A 13,468-nucleotide genomic window follows, 5' to 3' on the forward strand; every position below is an offset into this window, starting at 1 on the left:
AGAGAGAGAGAGAGAGAGAGAGAGAGAAAAATTCTAATTCCATGTAGCAAATTCAGTGTATCCATTACTCTAATGTATGGTCTGAACAAAATATATCAGTGACAGCCTTCTTTAATAATTTCATTATTCCTTATTTACTCTTAATGCCTCCTGTACCTTTCCCCTGCACCCGCTCATACTGGAGAAATGGTTATGTTTCCCTATTTGTACAACAAAAAAATCGCTTTTGCAAAAGTTGCACACATGCTTAGAAATGCAAAGCACATAGTCGCTTTGGACAAAAGCCCTGTGCCAAATGAGTTAATGTAAATGTAAACATAGCCAAACCCTGATTTAAGACCACCTTTGTACAACAACACAATTTAACAAAGTATTCTTCCTTTGAAGAGAGAATGCCAACACCACCAGTAAATCAGTGACTCAGCAACATAAAAAGGCAAGAGACAGAAAGACATAGACATGTGTGTACTGTACATGGATGTGCTTGTTTGTGTACTCACAGTATGCATAGATATATGTTTGTATACAATACATGGAAGATTCAGACCAGATGAACCAACCTGCCAGGATTCCACTGGTGACCCCTGGGATGCCCTGAATCTGAGACACATTGTTGGCTGTGAAGTACTTGTCGCAGGTAGCGTTGAGGAAAGGTGAATCACAGAAGATGCGCCACAGCTGGGTGGTGACTGTCCCGTTAGCTGACTCCACGGTCTTGGCACACACATCAAAGCCCTTCCACACCAAAGTGCGGTTGCCCAGTAGGCACACACTGGAGAGAAGAAAAGCACAGCACATCCGTTGGAGCATTGTTTTAGTGGCTGATTTTGATTTGATTCAATTCAATGTGATTAATTTGGTTACTTATGTTAATTTGGTTACAAATGACTATTTAGTAAGCAAAAAAACTACTAAATAAACTAAAGCACTTCAGCCTCAAACAACATTATATCCACAGGAATCATTCATGCAGGTCAAACCATGTCTAGAAGCATAGAAATCTGATGTTAAAAGAGTGCTAAAGTGGGTTGAAAAATAGACATCTAGGTTCCATATAGCTGTTGATTCATCAGCATGTTAATGACTGACTGCAAGTTTAACCTACAAGCCTAGAAGTATTTGGACCTTCACCTGTCAATACATACTGTAGTATTATTGGCACATGGGGTGTGTGTGTGTGTGGAGTATTTCAATTAAATCAAAACAAATAGTTCACAATTTTATGCATTTCCAAGCTTTCAAAATCAATACATATGGCATTCCAGCATCAATGTAGTGACTTTTTACAAATTCAGCATGTGTTGTGTGCTTGTGTTCCAACATCAGGTGTTTACTGTACGTGCCAAAGTGTGTTCCTGGCTGTCAGGGTTATGTTTTGTGGCTAAGCATATTTTTTGTTAGACTGTCATGACTGACAGTCTGTCTGTTATCACTGCTTACGGGAATATGGGAGGATCGATGCCGGTCTTGATGACCCCGGCGTAGACAGCCAGGATGGAGAGAATGACGCAGGCCAGAAACACCAGGGCCAGCTTGTTGACGTACTTCACACCTACAAAAACCACCGTGGCCATGGAGGTCAACAGGATGGTGCCGTACACGCGCATGTTGTTCAGCAGGGCGGCCTCTGCCTCGGCACCCTCCAGGCCCTCCAGGGGAAAGATGGCCGCTTTGGGAGCTATGTAGATCTGAAGCAGAGATATTATTATATTATTATGTGTTTTTACATTTATTCATTTTAGCTGACGCTTTTATTCCTGCTTTAGGCCTGCGACCTCTGACATACATTGGTGTCTCACAGTGGATTTGAACCCGGGTCTCTCACACCAAAGGCATTTATCTTATCCACTGCACCATCACCACCCCTGCATACAATATATCCAGGGAAAGTACACCTGCATTTTTCACATAAAAGTTGCATACAATCTTATTGTAGCTCAAGGGCATCTTGCTGCTAGTTGTTTAGGGAGTGCAAGTGTTACTCGTCCACTTTCCCTCTTCACTTTTCCCCAGCCTGTCTGGGGAATCAAACTGGCAGATTTCAGGTCACAAGCCTGCTCCTCTAGCTCACTGTTTACTGCTGAATTTAATAAATTTCACCCTGGGTAAAAAACAAAAGCTGAAATATAATAAAGAAGAGGTGAGAAAGGTATGAGGTGAGTGAGGAGGACAACTCTGTGAAGTGTGAAAACATGTGATGCTCACATTAACAGTCCTCTACTGGAGCTTGAAGCAGCATACATAATTCTCGTGAGCTATTTTATTTCAACTTAATTAAAAAACTCAAGCTTGGTATTACTATTCGAAATTAACTGCCATTATTACACTTTTACTACGGGTCAATCTAAGAATAGTCCCATCATATATAAAACGGTAAACCTCTAATTAGCCTGTCAGTATCTGTCATCAGCTTTTGATCATTCATGGTGAAGCTGTTACATAAGCATGGGAATTTCTTCTTTTTTTTCAAAATAATCATTTGGTTTACACTTAAAACAGTTGAGGAAATGAAATTGAGAAGAACAAGCAGGCTCATGGCTCATTCCGGTCATTTGGCTGGAGAAACTGATCTGATGCTAAGAACAGCATATCACTAGGCAAACAAATCTCCTGCTTCACTGTGTTCATGCATCCCAAAATAGCAGCATCAGTTTGTGTTCTTGGCTTGGGTGGAAGGATGAAACATATTCAAATCAGCCTTCTTCAGATCCGCTCCTTACAATTCTGCAGGGATTGTTATTTTACAATGGAAACTAAGCCAGCTTTGACCCAGAAGACAAAATTAACCTCCAGGCATGATCACACTCTACGTATCCATTAGAAGCATCCAGAAGGAGAATAACAGAAGAAAAACCCACTGGTATATTGATAACAGTGGACCAAAGTGATGACTGTTTCAAGGAATGGTCTTGTTTCTCCGCCAGTGTCTTGATCGCCCGCTAATGCAGTATTTGCATAATTACCCAATAGTCCATGCAGCATGGGGCACTGCAGTGGAAGAAGTGTAAAATAAAAGGCAGAGGAGGAGGAGGAGGAAGAAGAGGAGAGGAGTGAAGATCGAGATGATAGATCCCTGCATTTCATCAACTGATCAGAATTCACGCTGAAGAACACACGGTTTGAGAAAAAATAGCTTCAAAGCACAGTGAGGAGGAAAATAAACTCAAGCAGAAGAACTATATTTTCACAAAGGCGTGTGGCACATAGCGGTACCATTTCATTTTTGTTGGGGGGGCCACAGGATTTGTTCTCACGTTTGCCAATTCCCCATTCATTGAGGTACTGATTCATTCTGAACTGAAGTGTCAAAGTCTGCAGCAGTTAAGCTGTATTTTGCTTTCAGGGATTACAGTGACAACAAACACTCTTCTTGGATTATATTCTGCCCAATTGGATTCTGATAAAAAAAAAAAACTATTAAAGACACAGTTAAAGTAATATTTGAATTCCCCTCTTCTCTTCTAGCTAACCCACGCCCATCATGTAAACTACACTTGACCACTAGCACATGCCTCGTAGTAGCTAGCTGAGCCATAATATTATTGGTCCGAGGTGTGTGTTTCAACATCTGTTGGTAAAAACGTTGATTACATTTCCAAAATCCTATTGTTTGAGGTCTAATGTATTAATTTCTCCCCCATTCTCCTCCTGACCTAACAGTGTTGGTCAGGTAAGGTGTGGATGGGGGCCACACGTGGAAACACGTCACATTTAAGAAGATATTATGCTGTTTAGCTTAGTATACAGACTGGAATTAGGGCGAAAATAGCTAACTTAGCTCTGTCCAAAGGTAACAAAATCCACCTACCAACACCTAAGCTCACTACCATGTAATATCTTTCTAGGCTAGCTGTTTCCCCCTGTTTAAGGTCTGCTGCTGGCGGCATGTTCATATTGAACATACAGACATCAGAGTGGTATCAATCTTCGCATCTGACTTGTCAAGAAAGTGTCTTTCCAAAATTTTTTAACTATTTGTTTAAGTTAACTGCTCCAAGAGACTTCCCTGACTACTTAAAATAACATCAATGTGACTGATGTCAATCAGTAGTGGTTTGAGCAAAATATCCCCATTCTCAAAAAGAAAATGTCTAACATGAACACAATCTCATATTGAATAATAAAGTGGCAGAAAAGGCCAAGACTCCCTTGGAATTCAATGATATGATGGTCCTATATTCTCAGTAGACATCAGTGATTGGTTTTTGAACACCTCTGTGCTGCTGGTTTTGTTTGGCTCCCTGCCTCATATCATTGAAGCATTTCCAATATTGGCACCAGTTTTGGACCTTGGACCATATCAATCTTTTATGTGTTACCAAGATAATTTAATAAAGAAGTCATATCAAATCATGGCAATTCTGCACTTGCTGCACAATGACATTGCCTTCCTTTTGAGAGTAGCTTTATGATAGTGTTATCACGATGACACAATTGTCCAAGTATGATGTGCAGAGTTTACTGCAGGGAAGGAAAAGGGGTCATCCTCCACTAACCTGGCAAAGCTATCCCATCATTTTCCCTTTCGCACATTGTGGTCTGGCAACGCCATGGGTGAATAAGCTTGAAATGGATGTAATTTCAAGTAGGCTTTACAAAGGAGACAGTTGTTGGTTCTTTCCTTTACTAACATCATCATGAACCCACTCACTGGGCTGTCGTTGGGTATTTGCATCTAATTTCCAGTCTGAGAAGAAATTGCAGCTGTTCTGGAAATGTTGTCCATTTTTCACCAATTATTAAGTAGTGTCAGTTTCAGAATAAATCTGTGGTGAGAAATAGGCCATGCACCTGCAGAGAAAGGCACATTTCTATATCTACAATGCCTAATTTTAAAGTTGGTTGGACTGGTCCGACATACTGGGCTGAATCCTGTTTGGACTGGACTAATCCTTGATCAAAGATGCTCATATATAAAAATATAAAGCAGACACCCTGATGATGACAGTTAAATAATGAGAGGGGAGTACAGTACAGAGGATGTTTCTCACCAGGAGGAGTTCAATGGCCCCCAGGATGTACATGGCTCCAGCGAAGGTGGTTCCCAGATAGAAACAGATCCCCACTGCTCCGCCAAACTCAGGGCCCAGCGAACGGGATATCATGTAATAGGAGCCTCCAGCTACACATAAACACAACAACATTAACAGAAACACTCAGAAATATGTGCGTGGTGTTTGTATTTAGGTACTGATGTGATTTAAACACAATGGACATACTCTTTTAATGTGCAACTGTATGAATCACTCAATGTGCTTTTCACTATTTTTATTAAGTGAGTTGGATTTAAGTTTGACATTTGAGTGCCACCACTTTTTGCTACAAAAAAATCATCAGTAATGCCAATTAATCTATTTTGGTTTCATATTTAACTTGTGTAAAAAAACTAATTATGACAAATGCTCATCATGTTACCAGAACCCCCAAAAATTCAATTTTCAATTTTAACTTGAAAATTAAGTTATTAATTGATTGTGACACCAATAATTGATTACATGTTTATTCGCCTACTTTTCCAACATGAAGTTTTATAAACTAGATTGGGGAATGAAGACCACGCCTAGAACACATCCCATTTCCGCTCAAAGTATTTAAGCACACCTCATCCGTTCTCTTCCCCTCTGACTCGTTTTTCACATCCCTCCCACACAAACCCCTTTTCTTTTTTCTCTTCTCTCACTTTGTCTCTTTTTGTTTGAACCACTGGGGGCTCTATCCGCAGTAGAGCACACGAAGAGACGGTTCCCCCACACAGAGTCTCAACTCCCCTGGTTCCCTTCCACGTCTTACTGCCGCCGGTCGACGACGTTCCAGAACACATGAAGAGACGGCTCACCTGCGTCTCCTGCTTACCTGCCACCGGCTGACTCCGATCCCTCTTTCTCATCCATCCATCCATCCATCCCTCCCCTCAACCCTCTATACCTCACCTTTCCATTCCCTCATCCGTCACTCTTATCTCTTCATCGCCACTTCCCTCAACCCCTCACTCTTCTTCCTCATCCCTTCATCCCTCCATCCAGATCCCTAACGCATTCTGGCATATAATCTCAGCTCTACTCCATCCGTATCATACAATAAAATATCCTACATCCATATCATGCTGGCGTGGTCTTTGTTAGTGAATTTGCTTTGCAGTTTTGGTTACGCTGTTTTTGTGACCAATTTTGTTTTCATGATTGTGTTTTACCACATTGCTTGTATTTCCAAACAGCATGCAAATAAATTAACTTAACATAAATAAATAGACCTTAATCAGCACTTTGCAGCAGCACAATGGCTGAAACCAGTTATAACAGAGACAGTTATAATTGGCGTACACTTCCACACTTCTCCACAAGCCTGTAATTTGCTCTGACCCCTGCTGTACACATTCCAACTGGTAAGATACAGGCCATCATTACTATGTAAACTCTATATCTGTATGCAGTATAGCGATACAGACATACATTTCATGCATTTGGCTGATGTTTTGTTTTGTTTAAATAACATTGAGTGACGACAAGTTAAAGTGCACAAAATCCCAGACTAAAGCTTTACATGTTTCTGAGGATATCAAGCTGCGCTGGGTGTTATGTGCCAAAAGCAATCAGTGAAAAGAGAAATTTAGAAGCGGACAGACTCAAACAGTGATGACTGTGTGGTGCCAGCGTCTGCTCACCCACCTGGCACTACTCCATTTGTAGCGATGGCACTCATCGAGATGGCAGTCAGCATGGTCTACACAAGGGGGGGGGAGAATGACAGAGGAGCAGAAAAATGAAAATTTTATCATATTTTCCAACTTTTTCATGTAATGTGGATATGAACACTTGATTGATATTGATAGTTTTCATCCTTTACACCGTGTAATGTATTGTTTTCTTTAATAAACTATCAATTAAACCCCAATGTACAGCATGTAAAGTAAACAGCTGATTTATAATGATTGAATATCATCTAACTAATAAAAGAAAAATACTGATTCAAAAAGCCATGGATTCGTAGAGCAGCTCTGTTAGGCTGTACTTTGGCATAGTGGTGCTTTGAGCTAAATGCTAATGTCAACAACTGACCTAACAAGCTACCATGCTCACAATGACAATGCTAACATGCTAGCAGGTATAATGTTTACCAAGGCAGCACGAAGACTGTAAACATCTAGTCTGGCTCTGTACCGTCTTATTTTAGCTTGTTCACATGCTAACACCTGACAATTAGCACAAAAGACAAAGTGCAGCTGGGGCTGATGGGAATGTCTTTAGTTTTACATTTGGTCAAAAATCAAAGTATGTATGTGTGGAGCTGTATGGAGCTAGGGTAAAAGATTCCTAAAAGGATCCCCAAAGTGATTACAATTCATCCTGAAGGGGACATAAACATCTGTACTAACATTTGTCCCAATACACACTGGATTTGTCCTAATAACTAATCCTAATACACCAAATTTCATGGCAATCCATTCAATAGTTGTTGAGATATTTCCGACTGAATGCCAACATTGCTGCTAGCATGGCTAAAAAGCCTACAATATGCAAATTTTATGTCATCCGCCAATTAGTAAAAGTCACGTCTAGTTTTTAGTCAGCTGGCCACTTTTAGAAGTTAACTATCCATATTTCATTTCCTCCCAGTGATGCCCATCATAACAGCATCAGGCCTTTGGTATAACATCAAAATACCCTGTGATAGATTTACATGAGGGACCATCAATTAACAGTAATGCAAAATGCTAAAGCGTACTGGGTGTTGATTAGATAAATAATAATGCCATCAGACCTGTCAAAAGCTGTCAGAGCACATTCAGACAGCCAAAAACAACTCTAATGTAACTCCGGTACTGAGTGGGAGAAAAACACCGGAAGAAATGCAAGGGCATGCTAGAATGGAGACCACTAGATGCCTGCAACACAAACAGCTGGCCTTCACTGCCCTGCAGAGGAAGAAAGGGAGGGATGCAGGCAGCGAGTGAATGAACAGGACAGAAAAATAAAACATGACAAAGTGAGAAATAGAGAGAGAGATAGTGTGCGTGACAGTACAAAGACAGCATTAAGATTTCATCATTCTTTCAAACGCTATTGTTGAATTTCGGAGTGTCTTTTTTTACATTGTCTGCACATGAAAGAGAGCGACGGAGACAGAAAGAAAAGCACAAGGAGATTTGAGAGCAGGCTGGTAAAAATCAGTGCCATCTCCTAAAACAGCTTCTATTTTCACTTTTTCTCTTTATTGTGCCATTACATGCCATTGCATTCATTGTTTCGATGTTCAAAATCTGACTTTTTAATACAGTATTTTATACAGCTGATTACTGTTACTGATTCAGCTCTAGCCCAGTTTATGAAAGCTTTCACATTTGCAGAAATTGTTGATGTACGCATTTAGTGTGGGGTGGTCTTTCCTGGGTACAATTCTATTCTACATATTTTTTATTTCCAGCAGCAGCAACATCGGACAGCTTATATGTCAGCCAATAAATAATAAGCAATTGCAGAACAGAAATTCCAAAGATAAGTTTAAGGTAATTTTTAAACTAATTTAATGCTCATAATAAAGTTTTGCTCACACCTATTATTATTTTAGACTATTTAATTTTAGTGTTTGTCATAGTTAAAGATCCCCTGCAGAAATGTTTTAAAACATGTAAAAAAACCCAAAAAACAACTAATTCTTTTGTGAATTTAGTTATTTTAAAGACATGCCAGTTTATACAGTATATGTTGATAACGATTCTTTAACAGAAACAACGTATTGGCTGATATATTGTTATCAGAACTCTTAAATATAGACGTTAGTATCTGCCTCAAAAATCCTGTTTGGCTCAGGCTCTATTATGAGTTCAATGTGCTTTACTTTTGCTAACCTCGATGTTAAGCGATTTGATTTTGAAAAGTGCTACACCCATAAATGTAATAACACTACAACACTTACTACCATCATTAACAATGAACAATAATTATTTTTCCTTGATACCGTATATTATTATTATTAAGTGGTCATTGCTGTGGTGGTCTTGCACCGCAAATCCTGAAGATGAAATTACACGTGAAAAAAGTGAGAGCTATAAAGGAAGAAAAGTCTGGTGAGTCTCAGACGGTTATGTTCGACTATCATTCTGTCCGTCTGTGTGAAGACTGTAATGTGGTTAGTGTCACCTGAAGGCCCGGTGGACTGACGATCAGGAGTGAAGAATGAGTGGGACTGGGCTCTGTTCCTTTCTCTAATCTGGTCATAATGAGGCCACAAGCTCTTCTCCCACCACAGCAGATAAGACAGTAATTGTTTAAGTGTTTTATCTGATGTGGGCAGCGGCCATGCAGAGGTAGTCCGTTGCATACTGAGTCATTGAATCACCACACAACTGTACAGGATAGCCACAAATGGATTTATAAGAATTCAGATATACTAGCACAGTCAAATAGGTCAGATGTACTTTAGAGGTAATACATGGTGCCGGATTACATATATTTCAGTAATGGTAAGGCAATAAAAAAGGTTGTATGTTAATTTTCCCAAAAGCCTTGACTTTGTCTTTAATAAACATGCAGAACTAGAAGAGTGCATGAAGGTACGAACAGGGAATGCAGGGCAGGTTGTGTGTCCAGCGTGTATGCATGAGAGAAGTGGAATGAAGGGAAGAATGTTTCTTGTATATGAAAGTCTTAAGTTTTCTTATTAAGAAGTATGCAAAGTTTTTAATAAAGTGTTTTGTATAGTATAGTCTCAGTTTTCTTTAAGATGCATAGAACAGTGTAATGGTATTTTAACAGTGTCCTGGGTTCGCCTAACTGTATAAACTTAATAAGGAAGCTATTTATTTAGAACATTTTGTTGTAACACACCACGCAAAATATAACTCCTCCCTACTGCTCTCGTAAAAGTTTTTAACGATATATTTTTAGCAACAGATGCTAGTGACTGTGTGGCCCTTGTGCTTCTGGATTTGACATCTGCCTTTGACACTGTGGACCATGAAATTCTGGTCTCTCGTTTAGAGCGATGGGTGGGAATTACAGGCATAGCCCTAAAATGGTTTTAATCCTCCTTGAAAGGTAGGACATTCAGTGTCAACTGTGGTGACTACAACGGCGCACCTCTCCTGTGGCATCCCGCAAGGCTCAATTCTAGGCCCTCTTCTCTTTTCCCTTTATCTCCTCCCACTTGGCTCAATACTTAGGAAACATGGCATCTCTTTCCATTGTTATGCAGATGACAGCCAGATCTCTGTCCCTTTGAGTAAGGATGACACTCTCAGACCATTGTTTGCATGTCTAGAGGACATAAGGTGGCATAAGATGGCTCTCAACTTCTTAAGTTTTAATGAAAACAAAACGGAGGTGATGGTTTTTAACAGCACCCCTGGGACTCACTCCCCTCCTCACCTCGATCTAGGCCCCCTAGCTTAGTATGTCACGCCAACCGTCACAGACCTACGAGTCAAAATCGATGCCGATATGAAACTGGATAAACACGTTGGGTTAATGGTTAAATCTAGTTTCTTTCAATTAAGACAGCTGGCTAAGCTGAAACCGATTCTTTCTAAGCATAATTTTGAGACCGTTATACACGCCTTTGTGACTACTAGACTAGATTACTGCAATGCACTTTTCGGTGGGATGAATGGATGATCTCTTGTCCGTCTCCAGATGGTGCAAAATGCTGCAGCTTGTCTTCTAACGGGAACACATAAATAGGAACACATCTCCCCAGTTCTACACTCACTCCATTGGCTACCCATTCAATTTAGGATCAATTTTAAATTTCTTTTACTGACTTTTAAATCCTTGAATGGCCTTGCCCCCCCTTATTTATCTGAGCTGCTTCATCCTTATACACCCACCCGTTTGCTCAGGTCAGTTGACAAACTTCTCCTGAGAATGCCTAAAACCCGTCGCAAACTTAAAGGGGGCCGTGCTTTTGCAGTGGCAGCTCCGAAATTGTGGAATGCCCTTCCTTTTACCATTAGACAGGCTTCCTCACTGTCTGATTTTAAAACTTGTCTTAAAACCCATCTCTTCCATATGGCTTTTGACCTTTGAGGATGACACTTGGAGGAACTCATTTGTTCACATGCTCACATGCTCAAAATATCCACAGTGTATCTGTGAATAAAGGTTATGATTGTTTTTCTTGGATTTGTTGTGCGTCAGATGGTCTGACTGTTTAAAGAAATTGAAAATGGAAAGAAATGTCTGTGTTGTTTTATTGTGCATTTTCTGTCTCTTCAAATTAAAGTCACTCGACGCTGGCTGTTCTACCTGTTGGTTTTTATATTATTAACAGCCTAGGTTGTGACATGAAGTCCCATTTAGAGCACTGGAAATCTGGATTTGGTCATCCTGAAAAGTTTGTATTTGGATCAGGGTGATCCAATCCAACGTTGTTTTGAAAAACTGGCACAAAAGTAAAATGGATTACGTGATCCTGGATAGCATAACATGGGATTTCCAAATCCGGATCATTTTGATAGAATTCACAGCGGCGTCTCCAGACTCTTTCAAGTCTGTCAAAGGTGCTCAATGTGAACCTGCCATCAAGCTGCACAGTGCTGGGCTGTGAGCACAGATCACACTTGAGGTTGTTGGCCCGTCATGCCACGCTCATGGAGTCTGTTTCTGTAGCCTGTTGAAAGTCATTTTGGAGGCCTCTGGCAATGCACTTCCTGTTCCTCCTCGCACAAAGGAGCAGATGCAGGTCTTGCTATTGAGTTGATGCCCTTCTACAGCCCTGTCCAGCTCTCCTAATGTAACGGCCCTTCTCCTGGAATCTCCCTCATGTTCTTCAGACTGTGCTGGGAGACACAGAAAACCTATGGGCCATCCTGGAGGAGCTGGACCACCTATGCAACCTCAATGGGCTGCAGTGACAAGAACTAAACAAAACTAAGTCAGGAAGGATAAGGAGTGAGCAATTATCTGTGGCCACCACCTGCAAAAACATTTCTTTTTTGGGTGCTTGCTGTTGCCTCTTCAGTGCACCTATTGTTATGCTTCCATTCCCTGAAGTTTAATTAACATGATGTTATACTGTGATGATTAAGTGTTCTCTTCATTTTTTGAGCAGGGTATTATTATTACATTTCTATCAAGTCTGGATTATTTAACTTACTAATACTTCCCAAGTTTAGGTTCCATGTTTTGGGATATGTGAAAAGTAAAGCTCATGACATGCTTGGCTGAATTTATCTTTATAGATTAGATCTCGAGAGGACATTAACATATACGCTATGTTTGACCCAGCATTTCAGTCCAACACAGGCTCGGTAGTATGAGCATCACAGCTCTATCTCTAAACATTTCTCCAAACCTCACCTCCCCGAAAATATGAAAAATGTGCCTGTCATAGATGTCTCATCTCTCTTTCAAGAAAGCTAATCATCTCTTTTTTGTCTTCCTACTGCCACCACTGCTGTCTTTGGCCTATCTTGCAGATTAGAACTAAGAATAAAAGTTTCTTCCCAGCTAACTTATAAAACCTCAGTGTACTCTGAGAAGGATGTGGGAAATGGCATGAGTTTTCTCTGTGACAAATTTGTCTCGGTCTAATTGGTACTGAGAGCGTTAAAACCAAGATTTTGTCAAACCCCAATTAAGCTGCTCAACTTACAAAATGTTAGGGGCTCGAGTTAGAAATCCAACATCAGTGTTTTTGAGACTGACTTTCTCATTGCACTCTGATCCAGGAAAGTTAGCTGGGACATCAGCAGCTCTGTGCATAATTAGTTCATGAAACAGTAAGAAGTCTGTGTAATTTCATTTGGAATTGACTCCTTGCCCTCCTTTCAATCCCTCCGGAAAACTCAATCTCCAAGGAGTCGAGGGTTCTTCTCTCTTTAATAACAGCTAAACACATCAACACTGCTCTTCCACATGCCCCCCAAGCAGTTAGGAACAAAATAAGAGATGGAAGTCTAATGAAAAGAGGTTTAATAGAAGAGCAAGGCAAAGGTGGCTCAGAGGCTTGCTGCTGTTTAATTCAATGGGATGCTCCTGGTGCCTGAAGACTGGCCCATTTTAATTGCACTCTTCTCTCATTTATAAAAGGAAGTATGCAGTGATACAGCTTTAATGAATCTGAAAGCACGGCAGGCTATTCAGTGTCTTTCTTTCGCACGCATTGAAGGATAATGTGATTGTGCTGGTAAGGCCCACATGTTTTGGCACGACATTGTGGCATACCACTGCCAGCTACACACATACACACACACAGACAAACACACACACACACACTAAACTACAAACACAACCATTGGATGATTACTAGCATTTGAGAAGAATATAGAACCGATGCATGAGGAACACATAAGAAAATGGTGAAAGAAAGGAAAGAAAGGATACAGGGTTAAAGGAAACTAGCTCAGCCATCTAAATTATCGGCTCCACCCTTTATCCCGTTTTCTCGGGAATGTGATCAATAATCTCATCATGACCATGGTCGTTAATCATTAACTCTATATGGACTCAATCAATAATCTCATTATTGACTT

General features: G+C 40.4%; 1 protein-coding gene across 1 annotated transcript in view; it reads right to left on the reverse strand.

Moving 5' to 3' along the window:
• LOC123968115 (RNA-binding motif, single-stranded-interacting protein 3-like) overlaps positions 1-13,468 on the reverse strand; it is a 139,339-nt gene that overhangs the window by 51,949 nt on the left and 73,922 nt on the right. The gene's annotated exons all lie outside the window — the stretch shown is intronic.

Source organism: Micropterus dolomieu, linkage group LG03, assembly GCF_021292245.1.
Source record: "Micropterus dolomieu isolate WLL.071019.BEF.003 ecotype Adirondacks linkage group LG03, ASM2129224v1, whole genome shotgun sequence".
Taxonomy (NCBI): domain Eukaryota; kingdom Metazoa; phylum Chordata; class Actinopteri; order Centrarchiformes; family Centrarchidae; genus Micropterus; species Micropterus dolomieu.